Here is a 13,972-nt window from a genome sequence, read left to right as displayed (position 1 = left end):
GGAAAGAGATGTGATTTTCGAAACTCAATCATGGTTAAGAATGTGATTCATACATAAGTTAGTATTTTCAAAACTCACTTATAGTTAGAGAGTTAATGTTTATGTGATTTATAAAATAACTATTCACTTTCAAAACACAACCATAAATAGAACTCGGCTTATTCAAATTCTATAATGTCTTGACATTTCTTTCAAAATTTATGATATCATTTAACCCTTAAAACCTAAATATGGTATGTAGTGATAAAACTTTAAAAATAAATCAAAAGAAAAATATGGTTGCAAAGCCATACTTGAAAACAGTTTTGAATATATATATATATAGCAAGAAGCTTAGCTCTTGCCAGCCAGACCGGCTTGAACTGTACCCACGGTTCAGACCAGGTCTGTGTCAAGCTAAGACATGTTAGATCTGAACTAGGGCATGGTTCAAACCTGGCCATGTACTGATTGGCCATACCGCCCTAAACCGACTCACTCAGTTCAGGCACAGTCTGCGCCTAGCTAGGTCAGACCGATCGATCTGAGTGACTCGATTCAACCCAAGTCTGAACCCAAACCAAACAGACTGGTCTGTCCTAGACCAGGTCTGTGTTGGCTGGTGCAGACCAACTGATCAGCTTATGACCTGCAGAAAAAAAGAAAAAAAGACAAAAAGAAAACAATTAGAAAACTACTTGAAACATCAAGCACAATCACATCCATCAAATCTGATTTTCTGTGCACCTTAACATAGTATAATCCACACACATCAAATATGAAATTTTAATGCATGTTAGAACTATTTTAAATCTATTTTTTTGTATTTAAGCACTATTTCAGGTCTGCAATTTTTGTGTATCTAATTACCATTTACATTTTGAAAATTTTGTGCATATGATTACACTATCAGTTCTAAAATTTAATCATACACATGCATTCCATGCATTCCATAACATCTGGAATTTTTGTGCATATGAGCACACTATCAAATCTGAAATTTAATCATGCACATACATTCTATAATATCTGAACATTTTGTACATATGAGCACATTATCAAATCTAAAATTTAATCATATACGTGCATTCTATAACATCTTAAATTTTTGTACATATGAGCACACTACCAAATATGAAATTTAATTATACACATGGATTCCACAACATCTGAAATGTCTATGCATATGAGCACACTCTCAAATATAAAATTTATGTGCAAACATGTATATTATCAAATCTAAAATTTATGTGCATACAATCACACTCTCAAATCTAAAATTTTTGGGGTTATATCCACATCAAATCAAAAATTAAATACCATGTTAATTTCATATTTGCGTGAATTATAAATTCATACACAGATAATTTTAGATTTTTATGGAACATTTCAATGCTCATATGATTTCAAATTTGCATAATAACATGGTTTTAACTCACGTATAAATTCAGTTTTACATAAAAACACATTTTTAATGCATGTATAAATTTAGATTTGTATAGAAATATATTTCTAATGTATGTATAAATTCAGATTTGCATATAAACACATTTCTAATGCATGTATAAATTCAGATTTGTATAGAAATATATTTCTAATATATGATTAAATTCAAATTTACAAAAAAAAACATAAATCTAACACATAAATAAATTCAGATTTACATAAAAATATAAATTTAACACATGAATAACTTCAAATTTATATAAAACATGGGTTGAACATGCATATACAATTCGGATTTAGGAAAAACCTAAAATCTAACACATGAATAAACTCAAATATACATAGAACACCATTATAATATGCATTAAAAATTTAGATTTATATAATACCTAATTCTAACGTGCATATAGAATCCAAATTTGGGTAAATCTCTAATGTCAATACATGAATAAATTCTATTTTTCATAGATTATCATTCTAACATGCATTTAAAATTTAAATTTAACAAAAACCTAATTCTACTGTGCATGTAAAAATCAATTTAAAAAGAACCCCAATTTTTATACATGATTCAATTCCAATTTCCATGAATCATCATTCTAATATGTATTTAAAATCTAGATTTAACAAAAATCTAATTCTAACATTCATATAGAATTTAAAATTTTAAAACAAGAAGTCAATGGACCTTGAGCGCATTACAACGTAAACTTTTCTTTGTCGAATTCCGCACAACTATTGAAATCAAATGGTTTTAAAATACAATTTCAATGATTGAGAATTTGTTCATGAGATTTTTATAACTCATTATATTTGTTGAAACCAAAAAGAAGTTTACTAAAACAGTTTTAGTTACTTAAGGTTTAATTAAAAGAGAATTTTTGAAATACACTTTATATCAAATTTACCAACATGTCCTCAGGAGCGAAACGTGAGCTAAAGAGCTTCATCTTGATCTCATCACGCCATTGTGTCATCACAGGTTGTATCACCTATACATTACCTGCCCATGATATGGGTCAGTTTCACAAAAAATTGGTAGGTGCACATACAGGACGATATAGAACATAATTAAGCAGAATAATTTAATATGTCCACTAGACAGACAATTAAATAGCACTTTAATTTCAACAGAGTCATGGAACAAACTATCATGAGCACAATGCTAAAATTATTACAAGCATTTCACTGGCACGAGTAGGCTAACTATTACAAACAAAGAACTGCATAAGCAATTTAACTAGCAAAATACCATGCTACATCAACCACACGCACAAATTCATAAGTATTGAAACCAGTTTGCATGCTATAACCTTCATACGTGCATAACTCAACAAATTGTGTGATCAGATTTAAATTATATCTCGATATTAACTGGCCAAGTGGGTACGCACAAGGCACGACTCTAGAAACAACTTAGACTGATCCAAAGGTTTATTATACTATGTATTTTATGATAACCCGGATAGCTGACTGAGTCCGCACTTAAGGGGACGATCAGTGACCAAGAGAGAAATCCCCAAAGCAGCAAAAACAATAGATGCATCCTGAACATGGAGGGTTACCACCTAGGATAATTATGGTAGTCCTCTTCCCCTAACTCTGATGATTGGGGAAGCTGAGTCTTTTGCTCGTAACAGCCAACTGCTTCATCTTATGGGTATAGGTGATGATTAGGTTAGTACGACAAGCTATGGCACGATGACGTGATGGTATCAATATGAGACACTTTCCTTGACGTTTCACTCCTAAGGACATCTTTTGTAATTTGGTAAAAGGGTTCTTTGAAATTCTACTTTTCATATAAACTTTAAAACCTCATTTTGAATGTATTTGGTTTCAATACGAAGTTATGTATCCGTTATGCAAAGAAAATGCGCCCAAGGTCCGTTGAATTATTATTTTAAAACACCATTTTCACTGAATTACTATTTAAAACTCTGATAAAGGAATGATTACAAGTCTTTCAATTTTTTTTCAAAAAGTTACAAGTCCAGGATTTTGGGGGTGTTACATCGAGTGCAAAATGTTGTCTTCGGCATGTCTTCTTTCTTAATTCTCATCTAGTGATAACTTGTTCGTAAGTCTATCTTCGAGAATACTTTGGCCGTCTTAAGCAAGGTTTTAAAATTCGTGACTCGGAACTCGACTCGTGACTCGGCGGGTCAACTTGGTGACTTGGACCGAGTTTTGTTAACTTTTGATTTTAAAAGAAAAACAATATATAAATTGTCAGTCCATGGGAAAGATGTATTTTTCATTACAAGAGTGATTCAACACACCAACACCTTCATAGCCCTTGGGAGCTACATGATCCCAATGGCATTGGTATCCTGTGTGATTATGGATTGCAGTTACTTGGATCATGCAATATACAAAGAATGGCAGGTCGAGTTATTTTGGACAAACAAAGAACACATAATGGAGTTGGACAGATTTTCTGCACCATGCATCACCTTGAAAGAATTCAAACAGTTATTAGCAGCTCAAAAGAAGATAGAATAAAATTTTCAATGCCTAAGATTAGAGGTTAGGAAAAGTAAAATTGTTGCAAGCCTTAGATTCATGATGCCCAACTCTTAAATAAAAAAGATTCCAATTAGACAGGGCAGAAACAGAGACAGATGATGTTGGTAAAATGGCCCAGAAGCTGCACCAAATGCTAGAGACTGGAGAAAAGTATCACTGTATAAGATAAACTATCATTTACAAGAACATAAATTGGAAAGCTAGAAGTTGCCTTGGACCTCTAGTGGTCCACGAAAGGGTGGTGATGGGGCAATGTTAGTTATAGAGGCAGAGTTTTTTTTATGAAGTTGTATCATCATGTATGTAAAGTAATATGTGATATTCAGACAAGGAATCCTTAGGTCCTAACTCTCCAATCTACATGTGTCTTGAAAGAAATCCCTGCTTTTAGATGCATAGAATTCTTTGTTAATTGGGTTTATAGACTAGAATGCTTTATTGTTTGATTTATATACTATAACAGTTATTTGTTCAAAAAGATCTTTCCTGTCAGTCCATGGGAAATATGTATTATTCAATACAAAAGTGAATGTGTGTGTGAAATACCCAAAAAATTAAATTTCAAACATCCTAGAACTCTCCCGAGTCAGGCCGAGTCAAGCCGAATCTGGCCGAGTCTGGCACAGTCAGCAACCAAGTTTTCGCAGACCGAGTTAAGCTTGTCGGGTTGACTCGCTGGAGGGCCGAGTCAGCCGAGTTGACTCGACGAGTTTTAAAACACTGGTCTTAAGTTGATCGTACAAATCCTTAATTTTCAACAACAAATACTTATTATTAATGATCACTTTATTGAGCATCTTATAGTTTATGCACAATTGTAGAGTCCCATCATTCTTCTTAACGAAAAGAACATTAGCACTCCACAATGAAACTTTCGGCCAGATGAAACCTTGCTTCAAAAGCTCTTTCAACTGCCTCTTCAATTCAGCTAGCTCGATACACGCCATAAGGTATGATACTTTAGATACAGTTGTACCAAACACTAAAATATATTGAGAACTCTACGTCTCTCGGTGGTGGTAAACTAGGCAAATCCTTAAGAAAGACATCTACAAACTCTCGAACAACCTCTATGTCATAAATCAATGATTCCTCATGGTTCAATGCTATCATGGTGGCAAGGAACATCTGACCTTGGCGATGCACGAACTTTGAAGCTCTCAACGAAGAGATCACCCTCTCATCATTGGAGGGGTCGAACTGTACAAAACTCGACTAGGCGCTAACCAAGTCTCTCCAACAAGACCCTGTGCCCACGACACTCCAAACTGGCAAAGTGCTCACAAAGTCAATCCATTTCGAGAATGACATCAAAGTATATCATCTTGAGAAGGATGAGGTTCGTCAGGAACACCTGACTTTCGACTGACACTACAACTCTGGGGAGATAAGACACACATTATGTCTTCACTCCTAATCAGAAGGTGGCTATCACCACATAGTGATCTATCTCGAATGCGAGAATGTCAACAATCGAGCAAAAGCCTTTCACACAAAAGAATGTCTGACACCGTAATCGAACAATACTCGAGCTGAAAAGTCAGCGATGTCCAAAGTACCTTCAATGACCTGGTGGCTCAGGTCTGCCTCATCTGCTAGAGTCGCGTACACACGACCTGCTATCCTCTTCTACTGCTAGGTCGGATGGGACTGTTGTGGCTGGGAAGGCCGTTGAAACTGGATATGTTGCAGCATTTGCCACTACTGCAAAGGCTAAGGAGTAGCCAATCTCTTTGGACAAAATCTAATAAAGTGGTTGTTATAGCTACAATGCAAACCATAGTTTAAAAACTCATCGGGTTGACTCGGTGACTCAATTGACTCGGCTCGGATCGCCTAATTACCGGGTCAAAAAACATGTACAACTTAGCTTTAACAAAACTCAGTAGAGTCATGGGCGAGTCATGCATATATATATATATATATATATATATATATATATATATAATATTTTATATATAATTTCAAATACTATATGAAATATAATATAAATATTATGTATATTATATATAAAAAATATTATAAAAATATCATATATAATATATATATATATATATTATATTTTATATAAAATATAAAGTTACATGACCCAGCCAAGTCATGAGTCACTCTAGGACGAGCTGAGTGATGAGTCACCGGATTTTGAAACCTTGATGCAAACAGGCGCCAATCACCATGGGACAAGGTTGTCTCGTGTGATCTCTTTGGCACCTCTGATACCTCCCAGTAGACTGCCTTTGCTGCCTGCCCCTGAACCTTGGTTGCTTCTGGTATGGGGCTGGCCTCTGGTTCTTCTTTTGTTGGTTCTTCCAAAATGGTTTCTTGAAGGACTTTTGTGAATCCTTTTTCTTTCCTAATAATGATGCGCTGATTCTTCTCAGAGGACCTCTAGTTTTCATTGATGATATTGGCCACCTCGATCGCCTCCAACAGTATCTGGGGGCACCCTATTAGGACCTTTCTTTATATTCAATCACAAAGTCCTCGCACGAACTTCAGTGCTCGTTCCTTCTCAGTCAAAAAGGTGTTGGTGCAGTATCGCTCTAGATGCTAGAATCTACTCATGTACTCCAATAGAGTTGAGCTAGTGTGTTTTAGCTCCAAAAAATCATGAGCCTTCTTATCCCTGGAATAGTCAGAGAATCATAAAATTTATAAAAGTCTGATAATTCTAAAATTGTTGATGAATATCCCATGAAGTATAAATGTCCTAAGACCGGTTCATAGTTTATGTTCTATGCTATACAGACCATGATTCACATTCTAGGCTGAGCATATATATATATATATATCATAGTGCATATATCTGAAATTGAATGGTGTTCATGTGCCACTTAGCATGAGGTAGATACAAAAAGAGTGTGTACCTACCTTTCAAAAGATTGAGACACCGAAAAAAGGAGAGTAGCCCAGTTCAGTGCCTACTTTGGATCTAATTGCTGGTCCACTATTGGTTTAGTGCCTTCCTCAACCAGCCCTCTTTAACGTATAGTAAAGATCTTTGGTTCAACACCTCTACCAATGGAGTGCTCCAATATGAGGAAGAAGAAGGAAAAGGGAGATAGGAAACAAAATTTGAAAAGGAGAAAGAGGGAGAGATGAAAAAGTACCTCCTTCAATAGAGACCTCTCCAACGTATAGCAGAGCTCTTCAGTTCAGTACCTCTACTAATAGAGTCCTTCTCCACCATGAGTGTAAGGCCCTAGATTTCCAAAATAAAACTTGGTAACAAATTCATGGATTTTTTTTCTTTGCAGTGGAATTTAGAAATGGTTTTTAGCAGCGAAAATAAACAACAATGAGTCATCAGTTTTAGAAGATGTTGGGCAAGTCATAGGTATGTGGCCAAGCACTCATTGACCACCAAAGTATTTTATTTATCAAAATGAGTTATTTATTACAAACATCACTGCTTGGAAAAGCAGTATTCTATTACATTGGTTTTATAAATGAAATGTTCAACACAGTCTGGAGAAACCCTGAATCTCTATGTCGTTATGCTTCATATATCACATCACAAGTTCAATACCAGTATCCCTCATAAAACAAGGTCAGAAGCATCGCTAGTCTGGTAGGAAAGCATTCCAATTTAAAACAAGTATAAAGGTTGAAAATACAAGGAGCCTCTTCAGGCCGTAGTTGAAAACAACGTAACTCAAGTCTCCATGACTTAGCATATAAATATAAATGCCTCTTCAGGGCCGCAGTTGGAATATCGTAGCTCAAGTCTTCACGACTTAGCATATAAACACGAAAAAGCCTCTTCAGGGATGCAGTTGGACGTAACTTAAGTCTTCACGACTTAGCATATCAGTATCCCATGAATCAAAGCAAGAGCTCCTCGAGCTTAGCTTAGTCGTGCGAATACAACTTGGGTCCTTTGCCCGATCATTCCAGTAGTGTACCGATAACAATACCTTTTACAAGGTTATGCATGAGTAATAATAATGTGTATTCATTCATTCATCACTGAACCTATAACTAATGTATTGTTCTGATATTTACTCGTTCATCCCTTGGTACGTGAGAGAAATTAGCTTCGACATCAAACAAAGTCATCTAAGGAGTTTATTATGCTATGTATTTTGTATACCCCAGAGTCCTGAGTAACCTTGTCCGTAGTGGGGCGGCAGTCAAAGCTCATGCTGAGAGACCCCCACCAGGTTGTTTCGAATGCATCCTTCTACTAAAGTAGCGAGGTTCAATCCCTAGATCTTAAGAATAACCCCACTTTCAAACCTCTGAGTGACGGGAGGTCCCTTAAACTCTTTGGTTCATAACATAGTACAGATCACTCAAGGTGGTACCATCACTGTCATGCCATGGTGAGCGCAAGTCCTGAAAGGATTCGACGACATAATCTTTCTTATTAGAACGCCGAGTGTCACATAGGCAATCCAGTGCATTCTGCACCAAGGAAACATCCACCCAAAACCCCACTCAATATTCTGCAGCACGGGCCGCCCGTGTGGTCCAGAGACTACTGTTATGTTTTATTCACATGCATGTAGGACCTCGCTCTCGACATCTATGACCTTCTCGAGCATTTCACCCCTTTTGGGTGGACAACCAACTACGACACAATGGCCCTTACGAGTCTTGTTGCAGAATAATATTTCACATGGGCATGTATAGACAACGATCACTTTGGATCGACTGCTCGGCATATGTAACTGCAATGAACACTGGCTTAATCAAGGCGCAATGACTACTCTAGCGCATCGACCCATACGAGTGTGGTGCCCTTGGAGGCAGAAGTGGAACGAGCCTTCTAGGCAAGGTTTCGACAATGGGGGCATCATTGTGCCATTCATACTAACTCAGGCAAGTATTTTGCCAAAAATTTCAGCATCACTTCCAATATTTGATGAAGGAAGTGTGACGTTCCATTTTAGTATGGAAGGTGACATCATAATTTTGGCAGCACCTCTTTAGTTTGATGAAGAAAATGCTATGCTCTTTTAAACTTGTTGACCATCTTTTGGAAAAATTTGGCAGCACCTCCTCTCTTTGACGGAGAAAGTGTTACATTCTTTTAAGCTCAGTAAATATCTTTTCAAAAATTTAGCAACAACTTTTCTCTTTAACGAAGAAAGTGCTACACTTATTTGGGGATAGATGTGCACCGTTGTGCATACTTTATACCTACCATGTTTTATTGCAATCTCAGGCCTTAGTTAGACCATACACAAGTGACTTAGATGTTTACGTAAAAGCGATTTTATGCAAATAGCGAAACATTTTCAATAGGGCTTCCATTGCCAAACAACATCTTGAAAGAGGATGAGTATTTGAAATTGCATTTGGCAATAAGGAGTAGATCTCTATTTGTACGCTTACTTATGCACAACTATATATGGTAAAAGTGAGAGCATGTGCACAATATAACACGTCAACAATGTGAAAGCATATGTAAGACCCGACGGGTGAAATTTGACTAAATAACTTGCAGAAAGTAGGAGCCTTGGCACCGTTCAGTGCGACGACAATCTTAAATGAAGAAAACATGTATATATTACGAAAGACAGGAGCCTTGGCATCGTTCAGTGCGACCACAATCTCAAATGCATATGAAAATACTTATATATTGCGGAAAGCAGAAGTCTTGACACTATTCGATGTGATAACAATCTCAAATGTATAAGCAAATACGTATATATTGAAGATAGCATGAGTCTTGACATCGTTCAGCGCAACAACAATCTAAAATGCATAATAAAATACATATATATCGAGAAAAGCAAGAGTTTTGACACTGTTTGGCGCGCAAACCTACCAAAGCTAGGCGACGGTGCTTCAACGAGGCAGTTGAGGCACTCCTAAGTCATGGTCGACACGTCCTTTACATACGGTATGGTCACAACCAAGAATATCTCTTGCAGAACTCAATGGTACGGTGATACAATAAGGTTTAGACCAGAATTGAATTGGACCTAGTTTAGGTCCAATTGGGTTTGAACCTACCTCAATTAAGCTAGGCTAGGTTAGATGTGTTAGACCTAGTCAAGAAAATGATAGAGTAGGTCAAGGTTAAGGGGTTTTTTCTCAATTGGGTTCAGTCTAGGTCTGGTGGATCCAAGTTTACCTCAAGTAGGCTTAGTATAGGTCAAGTGAGTTTGATCTAGGCTAAGACCAAGACAAGGGAAGAGAGAGAAAAGCTAGCCTAGTAGGTCATGTCGATTTAACCCAACTGGGCTCAGCCTAGGCTAGGCAGGTCCAAGATCACTGCAAGTGAGCTTGGTCTAAGTCAACTAGGCTTAACTTGAGCTATAACCAAGAGAGAGAAGAGAGAAAAAGGAGAGAGAGAGGGGGGGGGCTGAAACTTTTTGTAAAAAGAGAGGTCTCCTCTTATTTATAGGCAAAAATGTGGATCTTGGATCCACATGGGGTCTGGGTCTGATCCAGATGAACTACTTAATCCAAGATCCAAACTTAGTGGCAAAGTAACTAAATAACATCTATGTCCCTATGGAGCCCACTTAATTCATGAGATATTTATGTGGGGCCCATAAGATATTTTTTGTGAGATATTCTCGTATGGTCCACCAGATATTTGTGTGGGGCTCGCGTATTTTTAGGGTTTTGTTGATATTTTTCGCAAAAAAATATGAATACACCATTTTCTTCATATCGACGAGATTAAGCAAATTGGCTCATTGAAATCTCTTAATTTTGTTTATGGAGAGAGTTATGGTGCCCTGACTGTTTGAGCATATATCTTCGAGGATATATACATCATAAGTATAATTGATTCGTTGAACTCTATTTGTTTCGCATTTCAGGTTTATATGATAATTTTAGATAAAATACCTCTTAGTTTTATTCAGAATTTTCATTAAAAAGTTGTGGGGTCTTACAATAAGGAAGAAGGAAAAAGGAAGAGGGAGAGAGGAAACAAAAATTAAAAAGGAGAAAGAGAGAGATGGAAGGGGCGTGAGAGGGGTCTCTATATAAAGACTCACCTTACTAATCTCACTAGGATTAGGATGCTTGCCTGCTCAACACTCCTACCTTACTTAGGTCTCCTCTCACATGGTTGAATCCTTCTCAAAATCGTTAGATAGAGGAGAGTTAAGAAAGATTAAACTTTCTTCTTTGAATTTCTCCTATAGCACCTCCTCCTCTTCAAAAACATTAGAGGGAGAGAGGAAACTTCAAAGTTTCCCAACTTTGTTAGGATATTATTCTTTTATTAATTTAGCTAGGATCCTTAGCTAACTTAGTCTAATTAGGTTACCTAACCAATTAATCACCTTACTTAATTTATAGAGAAGTAAAGTGGGCTATCCCGCCTTGGCTTGGGCATAGGACCCACCTAGGTCGTCCCACCCTAAGGATCTAATTGTTCAATTTGGTTCTAACTTAAGATCCAATCCAAATCCACGTTGACCATGAAATTTGATTTTACTTCAAATTGAAAATTATCTCTAACTTACATACAAATAAATTCCAATTTCAAATGCATAATCAATCAAATTCAAATGCACCTTTATTCAACTCAAATGTACATTTATCCTAGATTTTTAATGCACACTCAATCTAATTCAATAGTATATTTCATCCAGAATCAAATTCATGTTTAATTGTACATTTAACTCAAACTAAATTCAAACCCACTATGAGACATCGATTTTTCCTTTTTATTTTATGGAACAATCCCAAGTGCTACAATCTATATTCATGGATTTAAGTACCCATTAGATTCTAATTCAAATGCATATTTAAATAAAAAAATTAAATCTAGAATTAAGACATAATTCATCTTTATTTATTTAATAAATGCCAAAAAATTTACAGGTGTTACACCATTCTACCCAATAATTGTCTGGTAGTTGCTTTGCATTGTGCATGCTTCGAGCCATCTCAGCAACATCACTTTGCCGAGGAGTTTTTCTAATTGTTAATTGTTTGTGAATGTCATTTTGCTTATAGAATATACAAAATTCATTAGGTAAAAATTCTCCCTCGGTTTTTGTACGGAGGGTCTTTATATCCCACTATCTTTTTCCATAAAGGCCTTCAAATCTTTAAAATTTTCAATAGCATTAGATTTTTGAGAAAGAAAATAAATCCAACTCATTCTGGTGAAGTCATCATTGAATAATAAAAAATACCTATTATTATTCATTGACATCATTTTCATTGGCCCACATACATTAATATGGACTAATTCTAACGGCTCACGAGCTCTCTATTCTTTTTTAACTAGAAATAACCATTCATGTTGTTTATCATAGACACAACATTCACATACATTACTTGGGGAGATGACCAAGGGCAATCTTGACTTATTTCTCTGACTATTCCAGAGATAAGAAGGCTCATGAATTTTTGGAGCTGAAACAAGGTAGCTCAACTCTATTGGAGTACATGAGTAGATTCTAGCATCTAGAGCGATACTGCACCAACACCTTTTTGACGAAGAAGGCACGAGCACTGAAGTTCGTGCGAGGACTTTGTGATTGAATATAGAGAAAGGTCCTAATAGGGTGCCCCCAGATACTGTTGGAGGCGATCAAGGCGGCCAATATCATCAATGAATACTAGAGGTCCTTTGAGAAGAATATTAGGAAATCATTATTAGGAAAGAAGAAGGATTCACAAAAGTCCTTCAAGAAACCATTTTGGAAGAACCAACAAAAGAAGAACCAGATGCCAGCTCCATACCAAAAGCAACCAAGGTTCAAGGGCAGGCAACAAAGGCAGTCTACTGGGAGGTGTCAGAGATGCCAAAGAGATCACACGAGACAACCTTGTCCCATGGTGATTGGCGCCTGTTTGCATCAAGGTTTTAAAACCTGGAGACTCATCACTCAGCTCGTCCTTGAGTGACTCATGACTCGGATGGGTCATGTAATTTTATATTTTATATAAAATATATAAATATATATTATCTATTTTATTGTATTTTACCAATATATTATATATAATATATATTATATGATATTTTTATAATATATTTAATATATACTTTTATTAATACATATATAATCATATTTTTTTATATATAATATACATAATATTTATATTATATTTCATATAGTAATTATATATATATGACTCTCCCATGACTCGACTGAGTTTTGTTAAAGCTAAGTTATACATGTTTTTTGTCCTGGTAATTGGGCAATCCGAGCTGAGTCAATTGAGTCACCGAGTCAACCCGATGAGTTTTTAAACTATGGTTTGCATTGTAGCTATAACAACCACTTTATCAGATTTTGTCCAAAGAGATTGGCTACTCCTTAGCCTTTGCAGCAGTGGCAAATGTTGTAACATATCGAGTTTCAGCGGCCTTCCCAGCCACAACAATCCCATCTGACCTAGCAGTAGAAGAGGATAGCAGGTTGTGTGTACGTGACTCCAACAAATGATGCAAACCTGAGCCATCAGGTCTTTGAAGGTACTTTGGACATCGCTGACTTTTCAGCTCGAGTATTGTTCGATTATGGTGTCAGACATTCTTTTGTGTGGAAGGCTTTTGCTCGATTGTTGACATTCTCGCAGTCGAGATAGATCACTATGTGGTGATAGCCACCTTCTAATTTGGAGTGAAGACATATTGTGTGTCGTATCTCCCCAGAGTTGCAGTGTCGGTCGAAAGTGAGGTGTTCCTGACGAACCTCATCCTTCTCAAGATGATAGACTTTGATGTCATTCTCGAAATGGATTGACTTTGTGAGAACTTTGCCAGTTTGGAGTGTCGTGGGCATAGGGTCTTGTTGGAGAGACTTGGTCAGCGCCTAGTCGAGTTTTGTACAGTTCGACCCCTCTAATGATGGGAGGGTGATCTCTTCGTTGAGAGCTTCAAAGTTGGTGCATCGCCAAGGTCAGATGTTCCTCGCCAACATGATAGTATTGAACCACGAGGAATCATTGATTTATGACATAGAAGTTGTTCAAGAATTTGTAAATGTCTTTCTTGAGGATTTGCCTAGTTTACTGCCACCGAGAGACGTAGAGTTCTTAATAGATTTTAGTGTTTGTTACAACTCTTGTATCTAAAGTATCATACCGT

Source organism: Nuphar pumila, chromosome 15 (genome assembly GCF_984573655.1).
Source record: "Nuphar pumila chromosome 15, dmNupPumi1.hap1.1, whole genome shotgun sequence".
Lineage (NCBI taxonomy): Eukaryota > Viridiplantae > Streptophyta > Magnoliopsida > Nymphaeales > Nymphaeaceae > Nuphar > Nuphar pumila.
This window is presented reverse-complemented; position numbering follows the sequence as displayed.